Raw genomic sequence first — 25119 nt, 5'->3', positions numbered from 1 at the left:
TTTCCTTTCCTCCTCAGTCCTTATTCCCTCTTCTTCCCTTTTCCTTCATCTCCTCACCTCCTTTCTCTTTTTCCATTTCCACTTTTCATCTGAAACACTGGATGTCAGTAAACCCGTTTTCTCAGCTTGGATAACCAAACTTGTCAAAGACTTGAGATCCTCAAACAATGGGATTTGCTGGGAGATATATTTTGCAATGAAAATTCTGCTATAAAGAAGAATCTTTTTTATTTTTTTTCTCTTGATATAGTCTGAATAATTTATACTTAATGCCAAGAAATTATATATAATTAGTCTGGGTGATGTATAATTTCCATGTGATTATATATATTAAAGTGATTAAGGAACTTCAGTTTTTCGCTAGTAAATATCTGCCTTCTTTGTTCCCTTCTGGGTCTGTAATGACTGTTTGCATCAAGAGTGGGACTGGTTCAGAACTGAAGGGGGCAAAAGCTGTAGCCACGTTTGGTTGACTGATGTCTGTTAATCTGGGAGGTAACGTGAAATTAGCTACACGTAGGGGAAAAAAAAACTAAAGGGAAAATCTCTTGCAACCATTGTGTCGTTTTGCATGACTTCCAGTAAGAAAATTGCATAGAACAGTGTGATAGGAAGGCCTCTTTAAGGAAAATTATTCAGTTAAAGCATATGACATCACCAGTATGGTTAATATTGCATAGGATAAAATTACATGTTTGACATGTTAGGTTTTAATTAATGACTTCTATTTGCTTTTGGTGGATTACTTCTATTAAGTTTATTCCACATACTTTATAGTAGTTTTTCTTTTTCCAATTAGAGGATAGATTTCATCCTTTATCTTTGTAGGTAGCTGATCCAAGACATTTTTATGTAAATGGATTAATTAATTGGTAGCCTTCATTTGAAACTTAAAAGGAAAGTAATCCTTTTTTGAGAGGCATTAACTATTTTTAAAGCCACAAACAATTCTTTCCTTAAGCACCTTGTCACACAATTCAAAATTATTTGACAGCAGTAATCATAAGGAAATGCATTACTCTTTACAGAATCACCTTTTTTTCCCTCCTAAGGTAATTAAAAGAATCCATTTCCCAGGAGACTGTATAGCACTTGTAAAATATCACATTTTTTTGGAACCTTAGCAGCACATATCGATGAAACTTTTGAGCAGATGACATCACAAGTTAAATTACTTTGATGACATGTAGCTACAGAGCTGTGCTGGATTGGAGGAAAGGCAGCTACATCTGGCCTCCTATGGGAGCCTGTAAGCCTCTGAGCTCTCCAGCCCTCGGATTTATGCAAAACAGACTGCTCTGGCGGTCCCCACTTCCTGGCCAGGCCAGCATAATCCACTTCCTTCGGGTTCATGTGACCATGCAAATTTGAGCACTCCTGAATAGTCCCGGAGGGCTGTGCCTCTCATTATCCCTACCCCATTCTCTGAGCAGTGCAAGCATTCAGACTATGAATGGACAAGGGTTTAATTACTCACCACATCTGTCAGATCAGATTCAACTTGAGAATGAAGAGAATCCCAGACAAGCCCAGTCGTTTCTTTGCAATGTTCTTCATGGCCGAGGTCATCCAGCTCTGTTTTCTAGGGAATATTTTCCACTCCTTGTTTCATGACCTTCTGGAAAACGGGGACTCCAGCTTTTGGAGATCCATTACTGGGCCGTTCACATTGTGTGTGGCCTTTACAAATGTTAATTAATCTTCCTGATGATGCACTGAGCATCAGGGAGCCTTTTATTCCTCCTGGCCTGCGGATGACCAGCAGGAACAGCAGAAAGTTCCCTTACTATTTCCTGATCAGCAGATCCCCTCCCTGTGTCCTTGGCTGCTTCTCCCCTCCCCACCCCAGGGTGTCTCCACATGACAGATGGACTACTCTCATTACTAGGTCAGCCGGAGTTTGACACTGTAAAGGTGCATGGACCCCAAGTAGACAAGATACCTGCAAGGAATAAGGTTCTTGCCAATTAAAACCCTCCCAAGGCTGTCAGCCCAGGCCTGACAAGGAAAACAAGCGTAACAGCAGGTGGGAAGCAGTGTGTCCATCTCCTGGGGCCACCTGGTGAAGGGGCACGGACCCACCTGCCATTAGGTTTCCTTCTGCGCCTTGGTATCATTTGGGGATCAGAGGAGATTCTTGGCATGTTGAGTGGTGGAATTACAGGGTCCTTTGGGCTGCCATGTGTTTGGGGTTTTATTGTTTTTACTTTTGGTTTTGGCTTGCTTTTGCTCTTTTTTATGATAGAACATAACATTAACCATTTTAAAGACTATCACTCACTGCCATTCAGAATATTTACAATGTTATATAACCAGCAAATCTAGTTACAAAATATTGTCATCACCCTAAAAGCTCCCCAGACCCATCCAGTAATTGCCGTCCTTCCCCCTCCCTTCTGTCAGTGTGGCTCACCCATCCTGGACTTTTCATATAAGTGGTTATATAATATGTGACCCTTTGTGACTGGCCTCTTTCATTTAGTGCCTATGTATATATATCGCGGTTTGCCTTGATGTTTTACGGTGGAATGTTCTGGTGTACGTGTGTTTATTATTTATTCTGTCAAGGTTATTCCTCTTCTTAAGTTCGCCATCTTTATAATCCTCACTGTCTGTGGAAAGCCAGCTTAGCCCCCTCCTCTCCTCCTCTCGCCTTCCTGCTATCTAATTGTTTCTAAGTTCTGTGGATGCCACTCCTCAGATACCTTCCGCAAAGCTCTCTTGTACATTCTGGCTGCACCTGCTCCTTTCAGACAACGTTCATCCCCCCGCTGGTCTTCCTGAAGGACAGACCCTCCTGACCGTGTCACTGCCCTGCTTGGTGCTCTGCAGTGCCTCCCCATCACCTCGACTCCTTCCCATGCAGGCCAAGGCCATCCACTGTCCACCACCAGTTCCTCTCCTGCCTCGCCGGACACTGTGTCTGCTCCAGCCATAGTGCATGGTGCATGCCTACTCTCCCATCCCTCTAGGTGTCCTGCTCCCTTCCCTAAACTCTTCTTCCTCTCTCCCCAGTTGCAGGAATCGTTCCTCCTTTGCAATCTATTGCATCTTTACCTTCTCACAGAGTCAGAATAAATTCCTCCTTTTTCTTTAATTCCCGCATTTTATTTACCAGAACGCTTATCGTAGGCAATCTGTGATAAGGGCTCTTTACAAAATTCTGTCCTTTCCCCCACAAAACTCTGAGCTTCAGGAAGGCAGAAATCTTGACTTATTTTAGTATCTCTCCCACCAATCATTGTGTAAATCCTCAGTATTTGGTTGAATGATTTAAATGTTCTTATCCAAAGGAAAAAAAAAAAATCTCCAAGTCTATAAGAACCCAAAGAACCAGGCTGAAACAAAGTAACAAGGACTAACATTGAAAATAATAATTAGGTTATCTTCTATGGACTTTAAAGTTACCCACAGTGGCTTACCAGTCTCAATTCGCAGAAAATGCAACTTCGCCTTTTTCCTCCCTCTGATTATGCTCCTCATTACAAATCTCAAGAGTTTTATATGCAGTTGCCAAAAATCTTTTATTTTTTTTTCTTTGACAAATTGCACGGGAGGCATTTTGAGATTGTGTGATAGAGTTGATTGAATTTAGGCCAAGTTCTATACACTTGTTTTACTCAGAACAAAAATACAGATGTAGGGCTACTCAAACGTTTATCTATTTATTTTATCCCAACCCTCCAAATTCATCTTTTCTTTAAAAACAATCAATTGGATTCTTTTTAAATTAAATGCCAAGTAAACAACGCAAATAAAACTATTTTGTTTGCTGAGAAGTAATTGAAAATCTGCAACTCATTACAAATTGGCAAGCCCTAAGCCTACAAATAGCTGAAACGCTCAGCGCAGGCATTGTTTACAGCTGGGTTCACAACTGGTTTCCTTCCACCAGCCATCCACAAGTTCCTAATCGATACTTTGCCAAGTTCTATACCTCACCTTCAAAAAATTGTAATAAACATTTAATTTTCAATATGGGCTTCATAAACAAAGCTGTTAAAAACTAGAGGAGGTTTAATTGGTTAGAACACACAAAGCCTGCTCTTGCATTATGTGAATTGGCTTTTCGTTTAAATATCCTGTTCTTCCCTGGCTATTCAGGAACCTGCGACTTAGTTGAAATTAATACTGTGTCAGTCTGGTCTTGAGTCCCCTATGGCACTCCCAAGTGCCACAAGACCTTCTTTAATTGAAATTCTGGGGGAAAGCCACATGTTCCTGGACCGCAGAGAGGCGGGGATCAACGGATTTGATTTGGCATTGCTACAGGCAGGTAAAGTAGAATTTACAAATGACTCTATTCTGAGTGATAAAATTTAAAATGCACGTAACATGTATTTTTTAAACTGAAAAAAAGTATTCGTGTTTATTTTTCTGGGATGTTCTTCCCCCAGACCTTTACTGGGCTGCCTCCTTGTTTTCCCTCAGGTTTCAGTTTAAGGTCAAGGAAACTTTTCCTGCCCACCTTCCTCGGATCTTGTATTTATTTGCTCCCCTGCTTTATTTAGTTATGATGAGATGCCGCTGCTAGACTGTAGGCCCGGCCAGGCCAGGCGCTTATCTATCTTGTTCACTATTCTCAGCCCAGTCCCCAGAATACTGTCCAACACATGGGAGGTTGGATGGGCGAGTGGGTGGGTGAACGGATGGTTGGATGGGTGGATGGATGGATGGATGGATGCTAGACTGAAGGGAAGAATGGAGTTTTATTGGCTGGGACAAGCAGTAGAGTTAAGACAGAAATTGAATGCTAGGAAAGGCATGGCTCTAAAAACAGCTCCTTTGATAAGAAACCAAAGCCTGTTCTACATTCCAAAATTGGAAACATCTATACAAACTGGGGTACATTCAGAGACAGGAGATGGTGTAAAGTACTACAGAATGATTTCTCTTCAACTTTCACAAGGGTTGTTCTATGAAACGACAATTCACACCTGTCTCTGGCCCCAAAAGCTTGACCCAGGGCCAACAGGTGGAAAGTACTGGAACACATATTATGCCTTACAATGAGTTTTCTCACTCAAAGAACTTCCCTGACTGGAAAATGAATAGAAATAGATGATACTGGTGGAAATATTTATACATCTAGTACCCGACTACTTGGCCAGGTTGCTGTCAAAGGGGACTCGGGCATCACATGTGCTGTGGCTCCAGATGACTTACCTGGTCCCCTCCCATCCCCAAACTCAACGATTCTGTAACAATCAAGTGAGAAATCTGATAAATCATTGACAATTGTTTTTTAAATGACAAATTTCAGTGAGATGTAGATTATTCATTTTGTCCCGTAGGACATAACTAAAAAAAAAAAAAAGAAAGAAAGAAAGATCAAAATGAGGTGAATGAAAATGTTCCAGCAAAATAATACAGCTGAATTTTAAAAGTCTCTTCCCCATCCCTTGTTCCCTAGGACACCTTGGACAGGGGTTTGCACAAAGCCTGAGTTCCCAGGGGATGGCAGGGACAGCATGTGAGGTCTTAATTCAGCTCTGTGATCTTAAGGCAAAGCCTCTATGTGCGAAACACACTGGTACCTCAAAAATAGAACAAGCGCACTCCATCCATGATGAGGACTGTCAAGGTCACCGGGACCGACAGTGATCTGAAAAGTAAAGCTGTCCGTGGCCACCCTTCCTTTCAGGACATAACTTCTGGAGATCAAAAGAAAAAAAATTATAAATTGATGATTTTCCGTTGCTGAGTCATTTTTCTTGTGGTTCTCTCTCTTTTCTTTGCTTACCATTGGTTTGACAGCTGAGCTACAGAATGTGTCCCTTCCAGCAAGTGTGAGAGTGAGGAAGCAAGGCTGGAGATGTGTGTAGGCCCTCTGCAAGGCCATACATGTCCAGAGATTAAAACTAGTGTTTTAAGGCTGGGCACGGTGGCTCACACCTGTAATCCTCGCACTCTGGGAGGTCAAGGCTTGAACTCAGGAGTTCGAGACCAGCCGAAACAAGAGCCGGACCACATCTCTAAAAATAACCAGGTTTTGCGGCAGGTGCCTGTAGTCCTAGCTGCTCAGGAGGCTGAGGCAAGAGGTTTACTTGAGCCCAGGAATTTGAGCTTGCTGTGAGCTATGACACCACGGCAGTCAATCCCAGGGCAACTGAGTGAGACTCTGTCTCAAAAAAAAAGCTAGTGTTTTGTTGGGTTAATGGAATTCGAACTGTTCACTACACCACCATCTGGCTCTTATCTTTGTCAACTACCGGGCAAATGGAAACCCAGTGTGGGAAGGGCATTTAGATTCCTCGCCTGGTTTCTAGGCAGTCCGAGTCATCTTCTTCTGGGGGTGCCACAGTTAGGCCACATGTACTGTGGAGCAGTGACTGGCCAGTTCCGTGATGTTCTCCCTCCCCACATGCTCCTCATCTGTGTAGAGCCCTTGCATCTTGCAGGGAAGACCCAGCTTAGGTGTTACCTTCTATGAAGCTCTTCCAATCCCCCGGGAAGAGTAACCATTCTTCCCTCTGGTCCTCCTCACTCTTCTCTATACCACATTTATCAGTTTACTTGTAGATTACTTTGTACCAACTCGGCTGTCCTCGGAGGCGATGAGATCTTTGAGGGTAGGGATTGTATTCCCCATTGCTTTGTATCTCCAGCATTCAGTGCAGTTCTTGACACATGATAGGTCCTCCAGGAATGCCTGGTACATTGGAAAAGAAAGGACTGGACATTGAAATAGTTAAGGATGTTTCATAGGTGGAGAGAAATCAAGATATGTAAAGTTCAGTGTGCAATTAATCTTTTCCCCTCAATACAGTCTGATTAAGCAATGACAGTTTCTTCCTCTTGTGAGCCACCTGGAGCTTAATGGTTATTTTCTTACAAGGTTGTTGAGTTTACAATATGACAGAACTGTGTTTACCTTGGAAGGAGGGCTGTCCTCTATTAAGAAGCTTTCAGCAGAACCCAAGAGTCAAGTTATGGTGTTGTGGGCAAAAAGCCAGTAGGAAAACCTGGTGGGGGGAGCCCTTGTGAGTAAGAAATGCTTTATCATCTGGTCCCTGAATCTCATGGAATTCAGCAATGATCTAACCGAATGATCCCACAGTGAGGCCCTAACACATTCCCAGCCTGAATTTGCTCCAACTGGGCTCCAGATTCCCTGTGATGCGTGCAGCCCTTGGGGTCAGAGGCCATGGCGCTGCCAGTCAGACAAGGCAGGTGGAATGCTGTGCAGCTGCACCCTGGCCCCATTTCCCAACACCTCCCTGTCCCCCGAGAGCTGCTGGTCAGCGTGCTGTTTCTGCCACCTTGTCACACTTGTGTGTGTGGAGAGCCTGTCCCCAGTGCTTTTTTCTCAAGACAAGCTCAGCTTCACTTCCTCCAGCCTTATCAAGCCCTTTGTTTCCAAAATTATTAATCAGCCACTTGGGGGGTTGAACCCAACTCCTTCCTCCCCACATCCTCCTAGCTGAAAGTAATGAGAAAAACAACCGCCAGGCAAGGATGTCGTCTTCTGCATTTTCCAGTCTATCATGACTTAGAGGGATAAGGCTGTTGAATTTTGTCAGCTGCGTCTGCTACCTACCGATGCCACCTCTGCTTCAAGCCTAACTTAAAGAAGCATATGGCCACAGATCCTTCAGTGCTACAGATACGGGATTTTCCCATGTTAAAAGACTTAACAGATGAAATATGGTTTTCCAAACCTCTTTTCATTTGCCATCAAAATAACAAGTGATTTCTTGTATTTCAGCAGAGACAGTCTTTTCACTCAGTCATTCGATGAAGAATGTGCCATTGTCTCTGCTGTGGACTTTTATTTTATTTGTAAATTGTGCGTGCTGCATGCCATGGAATACTGAAAAGCCATACACCCTGGCTTGTTGGTTGACACATAGTGTGTGTGGTTACAAATTGTTTAAATAACAGTAGACTATTGAACTGCCATCCAGATGTGTGTGGAGTTAACTGTGGGAATGTCCACAAAGGAGGATTATCTTTCTTGTTGCTGGGGCCAAGGCCGCCAGAAAGTAGGAAACATAAGCATAGCAGCTACTCAAATAGAACAGCCGTTACAAATGGTGGTTCAGAAGAAAAATTAACCATTTTTAAAAATTATACATCACAAGAATGAGTTTGTTTTTCTTTTGCAAAGAAAAGGCCAAACAACGACAACAAAATTGTAGCTTTAAATGCCTTTGGGGAATGATTTTGTCTTTTTTCGTTTTTCGGTGTGTAGAAATTCAGAATATTATAGATTTAAGAGAAGACCCCAACTCTCCCAAGCCTATGAGCCGTCTTCTTGTATAGGTGGACTGTGTTTCCTTCATTCTCTTTTAATCTGTCTGCTGGAAACCATGAAATACCACACCCATAAATTGATTGGCATTCACATTAATGGCCTTGGGAAAACAATGCAGAAAGCCTCCTGTTAACATTTTCTTTAAAAGATATTTGAGCAATAGTGAGATAACACTTCCCAACTAAGATGGCTAAAATAAAAAAGACAGACAATAACAAGTGTTGACACAGGTGTGGAGAAATCGGAACCCTTATACACCACCAATGAGAATATTAAATGGAGTAGCCACTTTGGAAAACAACGTAGCAGTTCCTTAAAATGTTAAACGTGAAGTTACCATATGACCCAGCATTTCCACTCCTAGGTATCTACACTCCAGACAAATGAAAACATATGTCTGCACAAAAACTAATATGTGAACATTCAAGTGATACAACCCAAATGTCCATCAGTTGATAAATGGATAAATAAAAGGGGATATGTTATTCAGCCATGGAAAGGAGTGAAATACTTATCCATTTAAAGTCATTAAATTCTACACTTTAAATGGCTGGATGGCATGGTATATAAATTCTACCTCAATCATGCTGTTTAAAGACAAAGGCACAATAAGACATTTTCAGATAAAACTTTTCAAAGGTATTTCAAGGTGGTTTTTTTACACACACATGCACATACATACCCCTAAAATTAGGATATCTTCAAAAATTACATATCTAAACTTTTTGGCAGCATAAAAAAGAAGGGAAATGGTTTTAAATTTAATAACTTACATTTTTTTTTTCTTTTTTTCTGGAATGAAAGATCTGTTAGTTGTTTGACAGTGTCAACGCTTTCTATCTCCGTTTGGAATCTAAGCCGTAAGTTGGTACCCAGCCATCAAATACCTAGGTTTTTTACCTTTGTGCGATAAAAATCCCTTTAGCAATGTATATTGAAATACATCATTTTGAACCTACTTTAAATTCTGTAGCAAGCAAGTAAAAACAAAATTTAAATCGTGAAACATTAGGCAAGTCAAGGGAAACAAAGAAACGAATAGGAAATCCTCTCTAGATTCTGTTTGCATTCTACTTTCTGTAGTTTGATCTAAAGAAAAATGTGGAACTTCCTGCAGAGTGATTAATAGGCTAGTGTGGTGACTGACAGGAACTCTGAGCTTGACCTTGCAGGTAAAGGCTAACTGGTATGTTAAGTTGATTACACAATTTCCTCTAAATAAGTTGACAAGTGGTTTGCACAGTTGCCTTGACTTTTGCCCTTATAAATGCACACTTATAAATGACTTGCTTTTCAGCTAAAGCAATCCTTATTTCAGATGTGACATGCCTTAAGTCAACAGCTTGATACGGAAACCCCAGCATCCTAACCTTCATAGCCAGTTCAGATTATTGGAGTTGCTAGGGGAGCCTGAAACTTAGCTTGGTGATGTGGTTGTATTTCCAGGGCATAAGAAACCCAAAACTATTTCTTCCCTCTAGTATTGTGAAGCAGACAAATGGAGCTGAGAAGGCGCGTTCCCCAAATGGCTTGAAATAGTCCAGAAATAGAGGCTGCGAAATGGTTTGGTTAAGCCCAGTGTTTTGTGGAGATGTCCTTACACGATGGCTATAAGAAAATACAGCCTTTGGTATTCCTTCAAAACTCTGATCGAGCAAAGGTTTTCAGAAAGCATTTCTGCTCCAAGATCATTTTCACAAGAAGAAAATGCAGTCCTTCTGCATTTTAGAGAATATAGTTTATTATAGCTTTGTTTTACAGATGTATTACTTCTGTTTAAGGAGAGAGTTACAAAAAGCTATTATAAGTGAACAGGAAATGCAGCTTCAGATGATAAATCAAAATGCTATTTAGGAAAATAACTGTTTATTTGTACGTGTATAAGTTAAGCACCTTTATTTAACCTAATATATCCGGATTTGATAAGCAAGAAGAGATTTGCTAATGTTGTTGACTTAGCTGGGATCTATCTGTGTGCGTGCGTTTGTGTGTCTCTTCCTGAATGAGTTAAACATTTGGGAAATGAATTGATTTTTATTTGTATATACAAAGATAATACCATTTATGCTTTCCAGGTCTAGAATATGACAAGCCCTGAGCTCATCTGGAAAACAGAACATCATTAGGACTCAGAGGTTAAATGTACCATCTCACCATCAAAGTCTGTGAATGCTCCCTGAAACAGTGTGCAGACGCATTATAAATCGTCTTCATTCACGTTAACTCTTACAAAAGATGAAACGTGTCAGCCTGAAAATGTTTACTACTTTCCAGAGATGACTCATGCCGTAATCTTGTTATTTATTTCATTATTTCACTCAGCCGTCTGTAGGCACTCCTAACAAAAGGACTGCCTTTGACTTGCTGGCTGGCTGTGGACTTGGGCGAGGACCTGGCTAATCCCTCCTGCAATGTGGTTTCTCGTGGCAGGTTGTCAATACTCAGTAACCATTAACTATTAACGACACATCCTTCACTTGTTTCACTTCCTCCCCAGCTGGTCAGAGCCCTGTTAGACTCACTCAGGAGCCAGGGGGAGATTTTTCATGCCCAACCCCTCTGCTTGTGGAAGGTTAGAGTCCCCGGAGGTTTGGATTTAAACTCCACATGGCAAACCCAAATTTCATGAACTTCCCACCCCGGTGGAACAATGAGAGAAATTCCTGCTGCTTCTCAGTTTTCTCTCTCAAGAGAGAAACCTCTTAATGTTTTAAGGGATCTCTGTTATATACATTTTAATCAAATGTGTTAGAAATAAAAATATAGGACATAATATAATGAACATTTTTATTCCCAGCACAAGTTTGAGAATAAATATTTTACAAATACAATTGAAGCATCTGTTCAACCTCAGGGGATGCTTATAAGACCAAGTGGCAGCACCTTGGAGAAACCCACACTAAATTATTACGACCTTCCTATGAGAGGGAAGAGGGATGGTATCTTCAGGGAGGGAGAATGTGTTTTCCTCTGTTGGTTTGTATTTTTTAATAGTCCAAATATTTGAACGATAAGAAATGGCCAGTATTCAATTATTTCCCATCTACCCAAACAGCAGTTTTGGTTTAGCAGCCTCTTAGCAGGGACACAAATGCCCCTGGCACATTACAGAGGAAACCAAAATCAAGCTCATGTCCCCTATTACATATGCTGAAAGCTTGGCCTCAGAATTGGATTCTCTGCCCGTATTCTCAACTCCTTCTGATTCAGCCTCCGCCTGTTGCCACAACCACTTAGATAAATCTGATTCACGTTAAATCTGGCTAAAAGGTGAAAGAGATTTCATTGCAGAAATATTAGTGTATGATTATGGGATGCTGCCCCCAGATTCTTCCAGAGGTAGCGTGGAACACAGACATATGCATTGAGTTCCCTTCTTAAAATCCCCGAAGTTCTCAATTCTAGAACATACCTGGACCTAACGTTTGGGGCAGCGGTGGCAAGAGCTGCAATGTCACCATCTCATGGGTTTGTGGGAAAGGTTAGGGGAGGTGAGAGGGGTCAGGCACAGAGCCCAGCATTTCCCTGTTTGTGACTTTTTTTGTCCTCATCTCACTAAACCTTTCTGGCACCCAGTGCTTCCATGTTCTTTCCTGTCATGTGATCTGGGCCACCTGCTCTGCTTGGTGACGCTGCTGAGGGCTAAGAACCATATCCCGTGCCACTTTCCTTTTGAGCTCTCCAATCCTTGCCCCATCTTACTGTTGCAGTTTCCTGCTTGGTTCCTTGACTATGTGCCGGTGCCCCTGCTTGGCAGAGCTCTCACCACAGCCAGCCAAGCTGCAGAAGACATGACATAATTCATCGCATTTCATCCTCACTGAAACTGAGCTCCCCAGGGGCAGGTCCAGGGCTTTGTGGGGCCTGATGCATATGTATGCAGCTTGGGGTACCCTCCCGACAGAAAGGTTAAAACTTAGTGGTGAAAGTTGATGTCTCTTTAGGTCAAGAAAAGAAAAAACAACAAGACATTTTTTAAAGCAGGCAAATACTATAGACACTACAAAGTCCAGAAAAATGACAGTGTTTTATTAATTAATACAAACTTATAGTAATTTTTCTCCATGTTTTTATTGTACAATCTTGTGCTATTTCTTCACGTATCAATTATCTCGTAATATTTTATAGAGAATAGGAAAACACTTTTTTCTTCTAACATAGTTGGTCAAAACTTGCTTTTTATTATTAAGAGTTCTAAAAGCTTTTCTTGCTCCATAGTTCAATATTAGTAATGTCATATAAGTTTTTAAGATTGTCAAATAAAAATATCCCTTCCACGTTTCATCTCTGAGCTGTAGGGTTTGGAATCATTTTTCCCCCACAGTCTAGTTTCTGCCTCCATGCCTTTTTTTTTTCTTGCAGCCGCACACGTGCTTCCAGTGCAGGGCGTTCAAGCCATGTTCCAGGCACACTAGGACCTCTGGCCCTGCACCTTCGCGTCCCAGCACAAGCTGAGTTGACCATTTCTAGCCTAAGACAGCTACTAGAAATGTAACCAGACATGGGAGCGACCAGTTTACACACATGCATGTGGCCCGTAATATCTAAAGTAAATTATCACTAACTCAACCTTCCTTAGCTGAATCCCCAAAATGCCCTCAGCCACACCAGCACCGTCCAACTCAAAGGGGAATTGGAATAGAAAGGTGGTAACAAGTCATTGTGGTTAATATATTTTATTTTCACAATTTTGACAATGATATTTGGCCAAGTGAACATATTGCTAGGGCCTCTTCCAGAGCCTTGGAAGGAGCCCAGACAAGTAAGGGGCTGACCCTGAAGGCATAAGGGAGCTGAGAGTTCTCATTCCGAGCATAGGAGACTTGCATAAGGTCATGGAGCGAGGGACAGAGCGAGGATTTGAACACATTATTCAGAAGCCAAGTTCTTTTCTATTAAATTATGCAAATTCATGTCTTACTTTATAAAACCTTTCCCTGTCCTATCCCAGCTTAGCATTTGGCATGTAGCCATTGGTCAACATGTGAACATTTGCTACATGAAAAACGGACATCAAGACCTCATCACACATTTGCTGTGTTTCTGAGCAACCTGGAGCCAACTTCCTTTAAGACTCTGGAATTTAACCTCTGTCTGAAATCAATTTTATCATGACAGAGAATTTTGGATAATTCTGTACTAAGCAAACTCAGTGCCTCTACTCCACCCATGTTCTAGAAATTGTTTCTCCACGTCCAACTGGGAATGTTTCTCAGTCTGCCCGTGGACTGATAAATATAGTACAGTCCTCTGAACACTTATTCCAATGTCCGAAAGAGTCACAGTTCGGAAATGGTGGGACCCTCTTAATCAGAAGGGGAACAGCCAGCAGGGGCCCTGCTTTCAATGTCCTGGCACCTGCAGGAGAAAGCCTTTCTGTCTGATAAAGCGTCTGGTGTCCTGGCCCACGGCTGTGCACATGGGCGGAACTCACTCTCAAGAACCAAGTGTGTTTGCCAAAACAGGGAGTGAAGTATCTTGCAAGTCCACTTGTTCCAGAAGAAAGACAGGATAAGGGAAGTGGCAGGAGCAGTGATAGGGAAGGAGTTTTTCACGCTAACAAGCTCCAACTGATAAGCCTGACCTTACAGGCAAATGTTGAGGGTTCTGAGAGCAACCTCTCAGGCCAAAATTAACTAAGTAAATTTGCCTTGGCTTCCCCTTTTAAAATGGAAAAAATTCCTGGGGAGAAAGAAAACTCAATGTTGACTGCTCTCATGACTGATGGATTTGACTTCTTATCTGCTAGATTTTCCCACTAAAGAGGTCAATGGAAGCACTTTCTAATATGCCTGAAATAGGAGGTTGCATGATGAAAACGTGTTAATAATACTATTCTCATTCTTACTATACTTTAGTCCCTGGGCCAAGTATGTTTACATTGCTTATCTCATTTAATCCCCATAAGAATCCTGTGGGGCTGTTTCAGTTTACAGACGAAGACCATGAGGCTGAAAGAGATTCAGTCCTTTGCCCAGCCCAGCCACACAGCCCACAGTGGTGGAGGCAGATATGGATGAGGGCGATCAGGCCTGGAGGCCTGCATGTTTATACACTGTTACACAGAGGAGTCTGTCTGAATCCTTCTCCAGTCTGCCTACTCAGGACTCTACTTTGCCTCTGAATAGTTCCCATAGAAGTGGGAATGCATTCTCTAAATGTTACTCTGTAATGGGTGTAAAGAAAAGGAAGGGCTATTTTTATCACCTGCTACCTCTGCATGCAGTTATACAGGCTTAAGGATGGGGATACAATCTGAGAAATGCCTCCGCAGGCAATTTCATTGCTGTCTGGACCTCACTGGAATGTCCTTACACAAACTAGGTGGTCTAGCCTCCTACCCGCCTAGGCTAGGCCGTATAGCCTTCACTGCTAGGCTACAAACCTTCATAGCCATGTTATTGTGCTAGATCTGTAGGCAGTTATAACATGATGATAAGTATTTATATGCCTGGACGTATCTAAACATGGAAAGGGTAGAGTAAAAATGTGCTGTTATAACCTTATGGTTTAGGATATTGACCAAAATGTTGGTAAGTGGCACATGACTAATGTTGTTTTTCCTCTTAGGGTGCCTAGAATAAAGCACAAGAATGTTGGTAAAGGAGCAGCAGAATGTTGGTAAAGGAGCAGCAGGAATATTGATTGGGCCCTAAAAGTCTTGATATGTGCTTGATTCTTCTGCACCGCTGCTAAGAGGGCTGGGTTGTGAAAAAGAAGCCCTCAAAAAGGGTGAGGCAGTGTGGCTTCTTCGGGCAAACTCAGAGGTGTGGGTCTGCATCCCCGAGGGCTGAAACAGGGTTCCAAGTGTGTTTCCCATTTACACTTAGCAGTGCCCTTCAGAAATTTTTGAAAAGTTCCCAGGGTTGGTAGCCATGCTCCTCACACGACCCAGCTGGAGGGGCCAGTGGCAATGCAATGCCCAGACCAAGGGTCCTGAGGAAAGCGCCTGGACCGAGGCTCACTGAACAACGTGAAAAAGAAGTGATGGGCCAAAGTGAAGAGGGGAACCTCAGGGATGAGTGCTCTAACCCCGCATTTCATAAGGGGGAAACTGAGGCTCAAGGAGAGGAAGTCACTCAGGTAACCATGGTGGAATGAGCACTAGGATTCCTGCCAAGGCACCACTTCCCCTGTGGGTCACTGGCCTGCCTGCCCCGGGGCAGCATCACCCAAGCAGGCAGACCTCCCCCGGTTCATCCTGAATGGACAGCATTGGGTTAGCCAGGCAGTGACCCAGTTTAGAGTTACATTTGGAAATCGGACTGAGAAGACCAACTGCCAGAGAGGCTTTGCCCTCTTTCCTCAGGTGGCTGGCTTGCCCGTGTGCAGCAATAAAAGAACTCTTTTAAATTAACTCTATTTTATTCGTACGGTTGATGAGTCATCTACAGTAATACATATTATCGTATTATCTGAGCCAATCACACTTCATCCAGACTTTAATTCCACAGCGGATATTCAGGGAGTTTGCCCAGCAAGTTCTTTATTACTTGTTCTAAAAGCAGGAAGTGCCCTGTATGACTGTACACGCGGACAGATATTTCACACACAAATGATACCCACTTCTCTTTTTTGCTTTGAGACACCTTGTTTAAACATACTTGGCAAGAGTTGGGAAGAATCAAACTTCTGTTGGCATCAATCCATCTCCGCCAATAGAATGTTTTTTAGAAAATGCTCGTATGTACCTTAAATATATTCTTAATCAAACCTTGGAGTTACAGACTTAGCTCACTCCAATTATGGAGACACTCACTGTATGACCCAATCAGTACAACCAATCTTCATTATCAAGTAAAACAACCCAAGTAGACTTATTTTCTACCAGAACAAGTCCAACTTCGTTTTTTTTCTGTTTAAATAAATGTGTTACTACATGTCCCAAGGACAACATGTCATTTCTGTTCTAATTCTAAGGTAGGCAGGAAACCAGTACGGAGGCCTTAGATAGACACGGGAAGCATCGAGCTTCACGCCTCTGTGATTTGGCACCTGGGGGATGTAAGGTGCTGCCATCATCAGGACTTCTTACTGACACTCTCTTGCTTTGTCCTCTTAAGACTTTACCAGGAGAACGATATTCTTTGAAAAGAAGATAGGGGCTGGGCTCGGCACCTATAGCTCAACCGGCTAAGGCGCCAGCCACATACACCTAAGGTGGCGGGTTCGAATCCCCAGCCTGGACCCGCCAAAACAACAATGACGGCTGCAACCAAAAAATAGCCGGGCGTTGTGGCGGGCGCCTGTGGTCCCAGCTACTTGGGAGGCGGAGGCAGGAGACTCGCTTGAGCCCAGGAGGTGGAGGTTGCTGTGAGCTGTAATGCCATGGCACTCGACCCAGGGGGACAGCTTGAGGCTCTGTCTCAAAAAAAAAAAAAAAAAAAAGAAGATAGGGGCTGGAAAAGGTAAAGCCATGGACAAGGATTATCAAAACTTGCACCATCGCACTTGACAATGTGCCGCATCTGCTTTCAGACCATCCCAACATGGGCTGAACACTGCGTTTCACCCTTGATAGGAATATGTATAAGACAGAATTCAAAGCCCACACTAGATCTGTGCTCCTTGATTAAAGGAGTGGCTACTTACGGCAGCTGTCTCTTAATCTGGCTCTGTTGAGGTTATTATACATCAGGGCAGGAGGAGATATTTAAAAAAAGAAAGAAAGAAAAACTACAAGGTGCTGGATCATAGGCAGTTCTCAGAAGGTGTTAGCAAAGTATGTATGGAGGTTAGGGATCTGGAAATCAACTCTCTTAAACTTAGCTGTAATCCAGTTTGAAGACATCAAGAAAAATCTTTGCAGGTACTGACAACAGGCCATATACCAGGACATTTATTGCAACATTAGAGTAGCAGATTTTTTTTTTTTTAATTGAGACAGAGTCTCACTTTGTCACCCTCAGTAGAGTACCATGGCATCATAGCTCACAGCAACCTCAAACTCTTGGGTTCAAGTGATTCTCTTGCCTCAGCCTTGCTAGTAGCTGGGACCATAGGCTCCTGCCACGATGCCCAGGTATTTTTTTGTTTGTTTGTTTGTTTAGCAGGCTCAGACCGGGTTCGAACCCACCAGCCCTGGAGCATGTGGCCGGTGCCCTAACCACTGAGCTATGGGTGCCCATGGTAGCAGAAATTTAGAAGCAATGTAAGTCAGCAGGAAGTTCAGCATGGTAGAATACTATGTTAATAGACATGATCGTGCTTCCACATATATTCATTGTAAAGATAATTTCCAAAAGTTACATATGGAGTATTATGCCTGTTTATAGCTACATAAATATGTAGTAAAAGTATAAAAACAACAACAGAGCGTGCCCATTAACTTAGGGCAGCAGTTGCCTGCAGGTGGAGATGAACGGAGAGGCAGTGTCACCTGTCTTTGTACCTTCCAAAAGCACTTAAGCCTTCCAGGCTGCTCAGTTGATTATTGTGTTTGGGAAGGAAGCAGAGACTGATTTTTAAACATGCATCTTGTGCAACAGTCCTGTGGGAGAAAAGGCTTTAGAGTTTTGACCTATGCTTTTGTGGGAGAATAAATTAAGTGAGCTGCCTCTTACCCTTAGGACATTCTGACAGCCCCACACTGAAGGTTCGAGAGAATTCCATCTTGGAAAGGGCTAACTCTGGTTAGAGATGGCACTGCTTATCCCTTAGACTCTGCAAAGTCATCCTTGATTTTTTTTTTAATGAAATTTGACAAAGTATGTACATGAAGGCTCCTGGAGAATGACCATAATTTGTGCTGAGGAATGCATAATTTTATCAGGATCTCTGTAATTAGATATTGTGCAATAGAATAAAAGGCAAATACTGCTTGTTCCATGGCAACATCGGACTGTAGGACCTCACTATCGTTGAGATAATGAAGGTTTCCGCAGACACATGTACACATGGGATTTTTTTTTAAATAGACATCCAAGAAGAAAATGAAAGTTTCCCAGTCGGTTTTCCCCTGTTTTTTTAGAGTGAGTGTATAAATTTGTTTTGTGCCATTCTTTTTATATTGCCTCCTGGATTTGGGTTGTTTCATCTTTATCTCTCTGAACTGTAAATCGATACTAAAAGTTTCCTAGTGCTATAGAATAATGTCAGTGCTTGAACCAGTGTTGGGTAGAAAGTACTCGTTTTTATTTATTTACTTATTTATTCATTTATTTATGTATGTATTTATTTATTTATTTAGAGTCTCACGCTGGGCCCTGGGTAGAATGCTATGGCATACTTCTCAGCATACTCAAACTCTTGGGCTCAAGTGATCCTCTTGCTTCAGTCTCCCGAGCAGCTAAAACTACAGGCAGCTGCCACAATGTCCAGCTAGTTTTTCTATTTTTATTTTTTTAATTTCTTTTATTTATTATTATTTTTTGAAACAGAGTCTCACTATGTTGCCCTTGGTAGAGTGCCATGGCATCATAGCTCATAGCAACCTCAACTCTTGGGCTCAAGCAATTCTCTTGCCTCAGCCTCCCAAGCACCTGGGACTACAGGTACCCACCATAATGCCTGGCTATTTTTAGAGGCAGGGTCTCACTCTGGCTCAGGGAGCCAGAAATTGTGAGCTCAGGCAATCCACCAGCCTCAGCCTCCCAGAGTGCTGGGATTACAGGCATGAGCCACCACGCTCGCACAGTTTTTCTATTTTTAGTAGATACAAGGTCTCACTCTTCCTCAGGCTGGTTTTGAACTCCTGAGCTCAGGCAATCCACCCGCCTTGGCCTCCCAAAGTGCCGAGATTACAGTTGTGAGCCACCATGCCTGGCCAAGTGTTTATCTTTTGAGGAGAGAGAAAAGAATGAGAAGGTGTTGTAGCTAAGATGCACGGATTGCCAGGACTCATAGAGAGAGCAGGAACAGGGAGTGGACCACATCTGTCTTATCAGGCACACAGTAGGTGCTCAATAATTAACTCCCTACTGTTTAGCTAAGTATGTTCAATAATTACTATAACCAGGATCTTACAAGGTGCATCCTTGCTTCTAGACCAGAATCTAACTGCCTACATCTTACTGGGGAGCACTCAAGACTTCATTAACATATCACCCATATCTTCCTAAGTTTATAGTTTCTTTGGAGGCAAGTATAGTCACTTTTATAAGCCGAACCAATGAATAAAATTGTCCATCTCCCCAGAGAAGCAAAGAAATGGGATAGGAGTCTGGGGCTCTTAAGTACTACCCTAGAGGTGACACATTTTAGAATAGCACAAAAAGCAAGCCGGGTGAAAGGATCGATTTAATACCACATACCTGCAGAGGTTAGGAGTTGACCTCTTGTGACTCTCCTTGGTTACACAATCCCTTTGAGGTACTTAAATCTTTGCAGATAGCCACCCATGCTTCCTTTGCTCAAGGACAAGTTTTCATGATGGTAGAGCAGGCAGAGGTTGGGCAGCAACTCTAATGGTTACCGCTTACCCCGTCCTACCCATTCAGGTGCCAGGGTGCAGATTACAGATGTTCTGTTCAAGTTCAACAACTAATGTGTGCTTTTAACTCAGCATTCAGACAGGAAGCAGGTCTCTCTTAAGTTGAAAAGAACCAAAGTCACAGTCTAGATTAACTGTATATGTAGGTAACGTAAAACTATAAACTGAAACCAGATACAGCAGAACCAGGATAATACGCTGTTACGAGAAGAGTGCAGGTTTTATTTACCAGTTCCTCCCTGCTAAGCTGTGGAAAAACCAGAGTCCGGAGCTACCAGGACTGAACCACGCCTGGCTCCAACCAGAGCGCCCCTCTTTGTTATCATCCTGATTCCATTTCTTCTTCTGATCCTCTTCGCATTTTTTCCCGGCTTGTGCTATTTTCCTTATACTATTGACTACTAAGAAGCAGAGCTCATACCTAATTACAGAGCAGTCTCTGTATCCCCAACCACAGTTGCCCAAAGAATAAGCTGGCAGATTCCATCCACTGCATCTCTGTTGCTCTAGCATTTCTGACCTTTGTGCTATTTGAGAAGACTTTGACAATGTTGAAGGGCTGATTCTCTTTCTGGGAGAATATGCTTTGGGAAAATGACCACTAAAAACATGGGAGTTTTTCTCCTTGCTGTGGCTGCCAGGGTTTTATAGGGCCCGTCCGCTGTAGGTAGGTGAGGAACAGCTTTCAAGCTCAGTGTCTTCTCCGCTCAGTAAGCTGTGGGTTGTTTTCTGTGTTGAGCTGTCCAGCTACTATATCAGAGCATCAGGAAGAAGGAAGACTGGTGCCTGGTTGGTGTTTTTCTATTTACTTCCTTAAAATCCAGCTCCTGGGGGTGCTGATGGCGTAGCCGTCTGTCCTTTGGAAATACTGCAGACGTCGTTGGGGTCTTCAGCTCGCTCCCACGGACTTCTTTCCTGTAATTACCCTTTTTCTGCGTGACAGAGGTCTATAGTTTGTGGACTCTGAAACCATATTTTATAATCAATAAGTAAGACACGAAAAAGGATTTCTTCTTCCTGCTTTGTATGTATATTTTACATAAAAATTCTCATTCAATCGAATTTAGTTATACGTTGGAAAAATTGCCTTTTAAAGGAATTAGATGACATAAAATAGATGCCCTAAAAAGATGGTAATATAAAGGTATTATAAGTCGTGAGATATTATCAGCTGTTAGACTCAACAACAATTTACTTGTGAAAAAAGAATTCCTTTGCCAGGTTTAGACACATGAGAGAAACAGCCAAGAAATTTTACTCCTTTGAATATAATAATACAACCCTTAATCCCATAACCAGAAAGATGGTCTCAAGTTACTTTTTCTTTTTTTCCTCAAATTGCTTTTCTCAACTCTGGCAAATGATTGCGTGCATTTGTTTTTATTTTTTGTTTGTCTTGTTTTTTTATTTTCCCAAAGACAGTATGCAAATCCTAGAAAGAGTTTATTCCGCTTGAACAGGGAGCATTTTCCCTCCAGGGTCATGGTTTGCTCTTGAGACCAAACCTGTAATTACTGTTATCGAATAGTTTTATAGCATGCCATGCACTATTTGCAAAGAATTTTTTCCATCATTTTTTCATTGGCCATTCAGAGATAGAATTTGGTGATAAAAATTAGCTATTTTCCCCAGGTACGGGAACAGAAACCATGTAAGGGCACAAGCGGACTTTTCTTTTTTTTCCTTCTTCCCCCAGACTTATATTCTGCCAGAGTTGAAGTAGCCAGGAACACAGTCGGTTTATTTCCTGTGAATATATTTATATGAAAAGAATTGGATATTTCATTCTCTCGTGGCTGGAAAAGCTTCGATTTCAGCCTCACACCCATGACTTCGTAGGGAATTATAAAGGAGAAAGAAAGCACTTTCAGACAGAAACCCCTTAGGTCAGAGTGAATCAAACCATCAGAAAATTTCCAAGTATTCCTTTCCAGGGTCAGGTCTAGAACCGTAAGAGGAAAAACAATGCACACAGCACAGGTAGGAATCTGGGAAGAGACACAGCACACAAACATCTTGCTGCGATTTGATGCAGGCCTTGATGCTATCTATGTAAGTGTGCAAGCTGGGTCACCAGAGAAAATAGTACTGGCATTCTGTCTGGGACCCTGTGCTTCTGTAAAAACAAGAAAACTTTGGGAAAATGTTAAGCTGACAGCAAGAACGTAGACATTCCTTAGGAGGGACGACCAAGGGGGACTGTTTACTTCTCAGGAAGTTAGGAAATCTCGTATGTAAAACATAGTCACGTTTTTGTTATTACTTGATTTAACACTCAGGAACTGAGCCCAAGCCAGCTGTGATCCTCACGCTGCCCCACTCATTAAAACCCCCCTCTGCATTCAGACTCCCCTCCACTAGTACTGACTGCGGCCTGGCCTGTTGTCCCTCGATTTATTCTCTATAGAATTCAGGAATGTGCCTGTTCAGTGTTCCCAAGAAGTTTCTTCTTAATAGCATGTTTTATATCTACAAAAGTAAGAGTTCACTGTAGAACTTTTGGAAAATTCTGAAAAGCACAGAGAAAAAGTACGTGGCACAATAATTCTATCACCTTTCCTTGGTGCCACTATTAACGCTCTAGTGGTATAAAGCTGTTATTATTTTATAAGCATTCAGATGAATTCTGAATATACCAAAAGCCGCAAGAAATCATCTCAGGTAGAGGAACTGAAGTGTCCAGACCCCATCCTCGAGGACAAAGGCCACATCTTTTCTGTCTCCGTGCCCTGGCAGTTGGCCCAGCATGGGGCTGCCAGGGGGCACACAGCATGTGCAGCATCCACAAACCTGGGTTTTCAGAGGGATGGGGGGCAACTGGGTTTAGGAAACAGGAAATAAGTTAGTACTTTTCTCAACTAGAAATGATAAAATGTATTTCTCAAATATGACCTTTTATTGGAAATGTCAAAAATGTGTTCATAAAATGATTTGGGGACTTAGACTTGAAAATAAGGATCCTGAGACTCTGCTTGGTAGATAAGCTTGCATAAAATTCTGTGGCATGGCGAGATGATGGCAGTCATCTTTCGAGTCTGACCTGAAATGAAGAGAATACTCATTGCTTGATTATTTGGGCATAATTCATGTTCCAAATGGAATACATGGTATGAAGTAGAGGTGACGATTTGATGTGGGATTGGTAAAGATGTATCCTATTTTTTTTTAGGAAAAAAAAAATTCTGTGGCATGAATTTACCCCCATGGCAGAAGAATGCCACTTGGAAAAGCAGACTCCCAACAGGTGCTCTCTGAGAAGAGGCCTTTGTCTGCCAAGGCAGGGCCACAGCATCTCTCCTTACCTCAGTGCCTGGTTGGGATGGGGTGTGGGTTGAGAAAGGGGAGGGATGGGTAGGAGTGCTTGGTATCTAGGTCCTTACAACCCACCAGGGCCTGTACATGGACCGAATGTACCTGCACGGAGCAGCGCCCATAAACAGATTACAGCACTGCCATCCGTTAATCCCAAAACAGTTTTCTGTCATTTAATTAGAAAATTCATCTTATTTTGCCTCCAGGCCCTGTAGCCTTATTGCATTTGCACATATTTCAAAATGTTTCAAGTACTGACCAGATAACATTAATGAATATATTAGATAGGCAAACGCTCTTAAACAAAAAGTAATCAACATACTCGTGTATATATATAAGAAAATGTTAATTCTGTCTGGAGCCAAACAGGTAATTTTCCCTTCAGCATTTTTTCAGTCAGCTAAGACAGGTTGGCCTAGGAGTGCAGTCAGCCTGTCTGCAGACTCTGGCTTGACTCGCATACCAGGGTCAGATTTTCTCCAGAAACAGACAGCGAGATGATCTGATTGGCTGGGGTCCAGAGCATGCTCACAAGGGCCTCTTTGATAAAAGGGTTCTTGGTAAGTACTGTACCAAAAGCAGCCTGCCACCCTCCTTTCAAAGATACCCATTTAGAGTAATTCCCAGAAAGGGAAAAAACAGCGAGAAAAGAAAGAGGGGAGGAGGGGGAGAAAGAGCTGGACTATGGGAGGACCGCGAGAGTAATTATGCTCCCTGGCAGCGGGAAGGGGGGGAAAGTTATTACAAGTAAACTGCTGGATGTTGAACTAGCTGGTTGGCAACTCTGCAAGAACATAAGGAATGTGCAATTAAGCTCATTAAAACATCATCATTATGCTTATCAGTCTTTTTCCAAAAGGGGTGGGTGGGGCCGTGGGTTACGGGCATGACTGCCTTTGCAGATCCAGAGCTACCTAGCCGCTTCTCTCAGCAAACAAAATCAGCCATTCAGTTCCACGCGGCATCCACAGTGAGGCCGGCTGGCTCCGACTAGCACCAGAGTCCTGTCTGGACTCTGGGGGAGGTGGCAGGATGCTGGCTCCTCTCACCAGGCCTGCTTCCCTTTTGACGGGATCTCCATCAAAAAAGCTGGTATGAATTAAGCGCCTACTATCTGCCCAGCAGTGGTGTTCAGGGATGTTTGGAAATACTATATGTCCGTGGTCCCCAACCTTTTGGGCACAGGGACTGATTTCATGGAAGATGATTTTTCCAAAGATCGGGAGCAAGGGGCAGTGATGGTTTTGATGTGAGTCCGTAAGCAGTTGACTTATTATGGTCTCTGTGCAGTCAAACCTCTCTGCTAATGGTAATGTGTATTTGCCACCAGTCCCCAGCCCTGCATCACCACCTCAGCTCCACCTCAGATCATCAGGCAGTAGATTCTCATAAGGAGCACGCAACCCAGCGCCCTCACGTACGCAGTTAACTATAGAGTTTGCGCTCCTAGGAGAATCTGAAGCACTACTGATCTGACAGGAGGCAGAACCCAGGCAGTGTGGGGGTAATGGGGTGTGGCTGTAAATACAGATGAAGCTCAGCTCCTGCCATGTGGCCCAGTTGCTAATAGGCCACAGACCAGTGCCAGTCCATGGCCCAGGGATTGGGAATTGCACTAGTCATTCGCTTGTTCATTCTTACATATGGCAAATACTTATCCATAGGCAGCCAAGTGCAGGCCTCCACCAGGTGCTGTGGGTATGAGAGTGATCAGAGAAGACACAGCCCCCACCTCCCCCCGTAGCAGAGAGACAGTCAAGCCAACTGTGCGGGCCAGAGGAGAGAAGCACAGGCTAGGAATGACCACTGGGACACAACCTCCCTCTGGAGGAAAACGGGGGTCTCTCCTTGCTCTCACTTTCACTCTTTCTTTGTGGCTGTGACTTTTTTTTTTTTTTACAGTTTTTAGCCAGGGCTGAGTTTGAACCCACCACCTCCAATCTATGGGGCCAGCACCCTACTCCTTGAGCCACAGGTGCTGCCCCCAGGCTGTGATTTTTTTAATAACTATTTTTTTCACTTCTCGTAAGCATTGAATGATGACAATTTTAATATGACAATAATCTGTTTCTTGTGGAAAACTAGCCACATACAGGAAAATTTAAAAAGAAAATGAAAG

At 42.8% G+C, this 25119-nt stretch overlaps 1 protein-coding gene and 1 non-coding gene across 2 annotated transcripts in view; both read left to right on the top strand.

Moving 5' to 3' along the window:
* VTI1A (vesicle transport through interaction with t-SNAREs 1A) overlaps positions 1-25119 on the top strand; it is a 368440-nt gene that overhangs the window by 280760 nt on the left and 62561 nt on the right. The window lies entirely within an intron of this gene.
* Positions 22694-22763, top strand: LOC111724348. Its single transcript, XR_002772660.1, has one exon. It is a non-coding gene; the product is annotated as a small nucleolar RNA SNORD2 (small nucleolar RNA).

The sequence above is a fragment of the Otolemur garnettii genome, unplaced genomic scaffold (assembly GCF_000181295.1).
Source record: "Otolemur garnettii isolate 467f Iridium unplaced genomic scaffold, OtoGar3 scaffold00021, whole genome shotgun sequence".
Taxonomy (NCBI): domain Eukaryota; kingdom Metazoa; phylum Chordata; class Mammalia; order Primates; family Galagidae; genus Otolemur; species Otolemur garnettii.
Note: the sequence above shows the minus strand (reverse complement) of the source record. Positions and strands in the feature narration are given on the sequence as shown.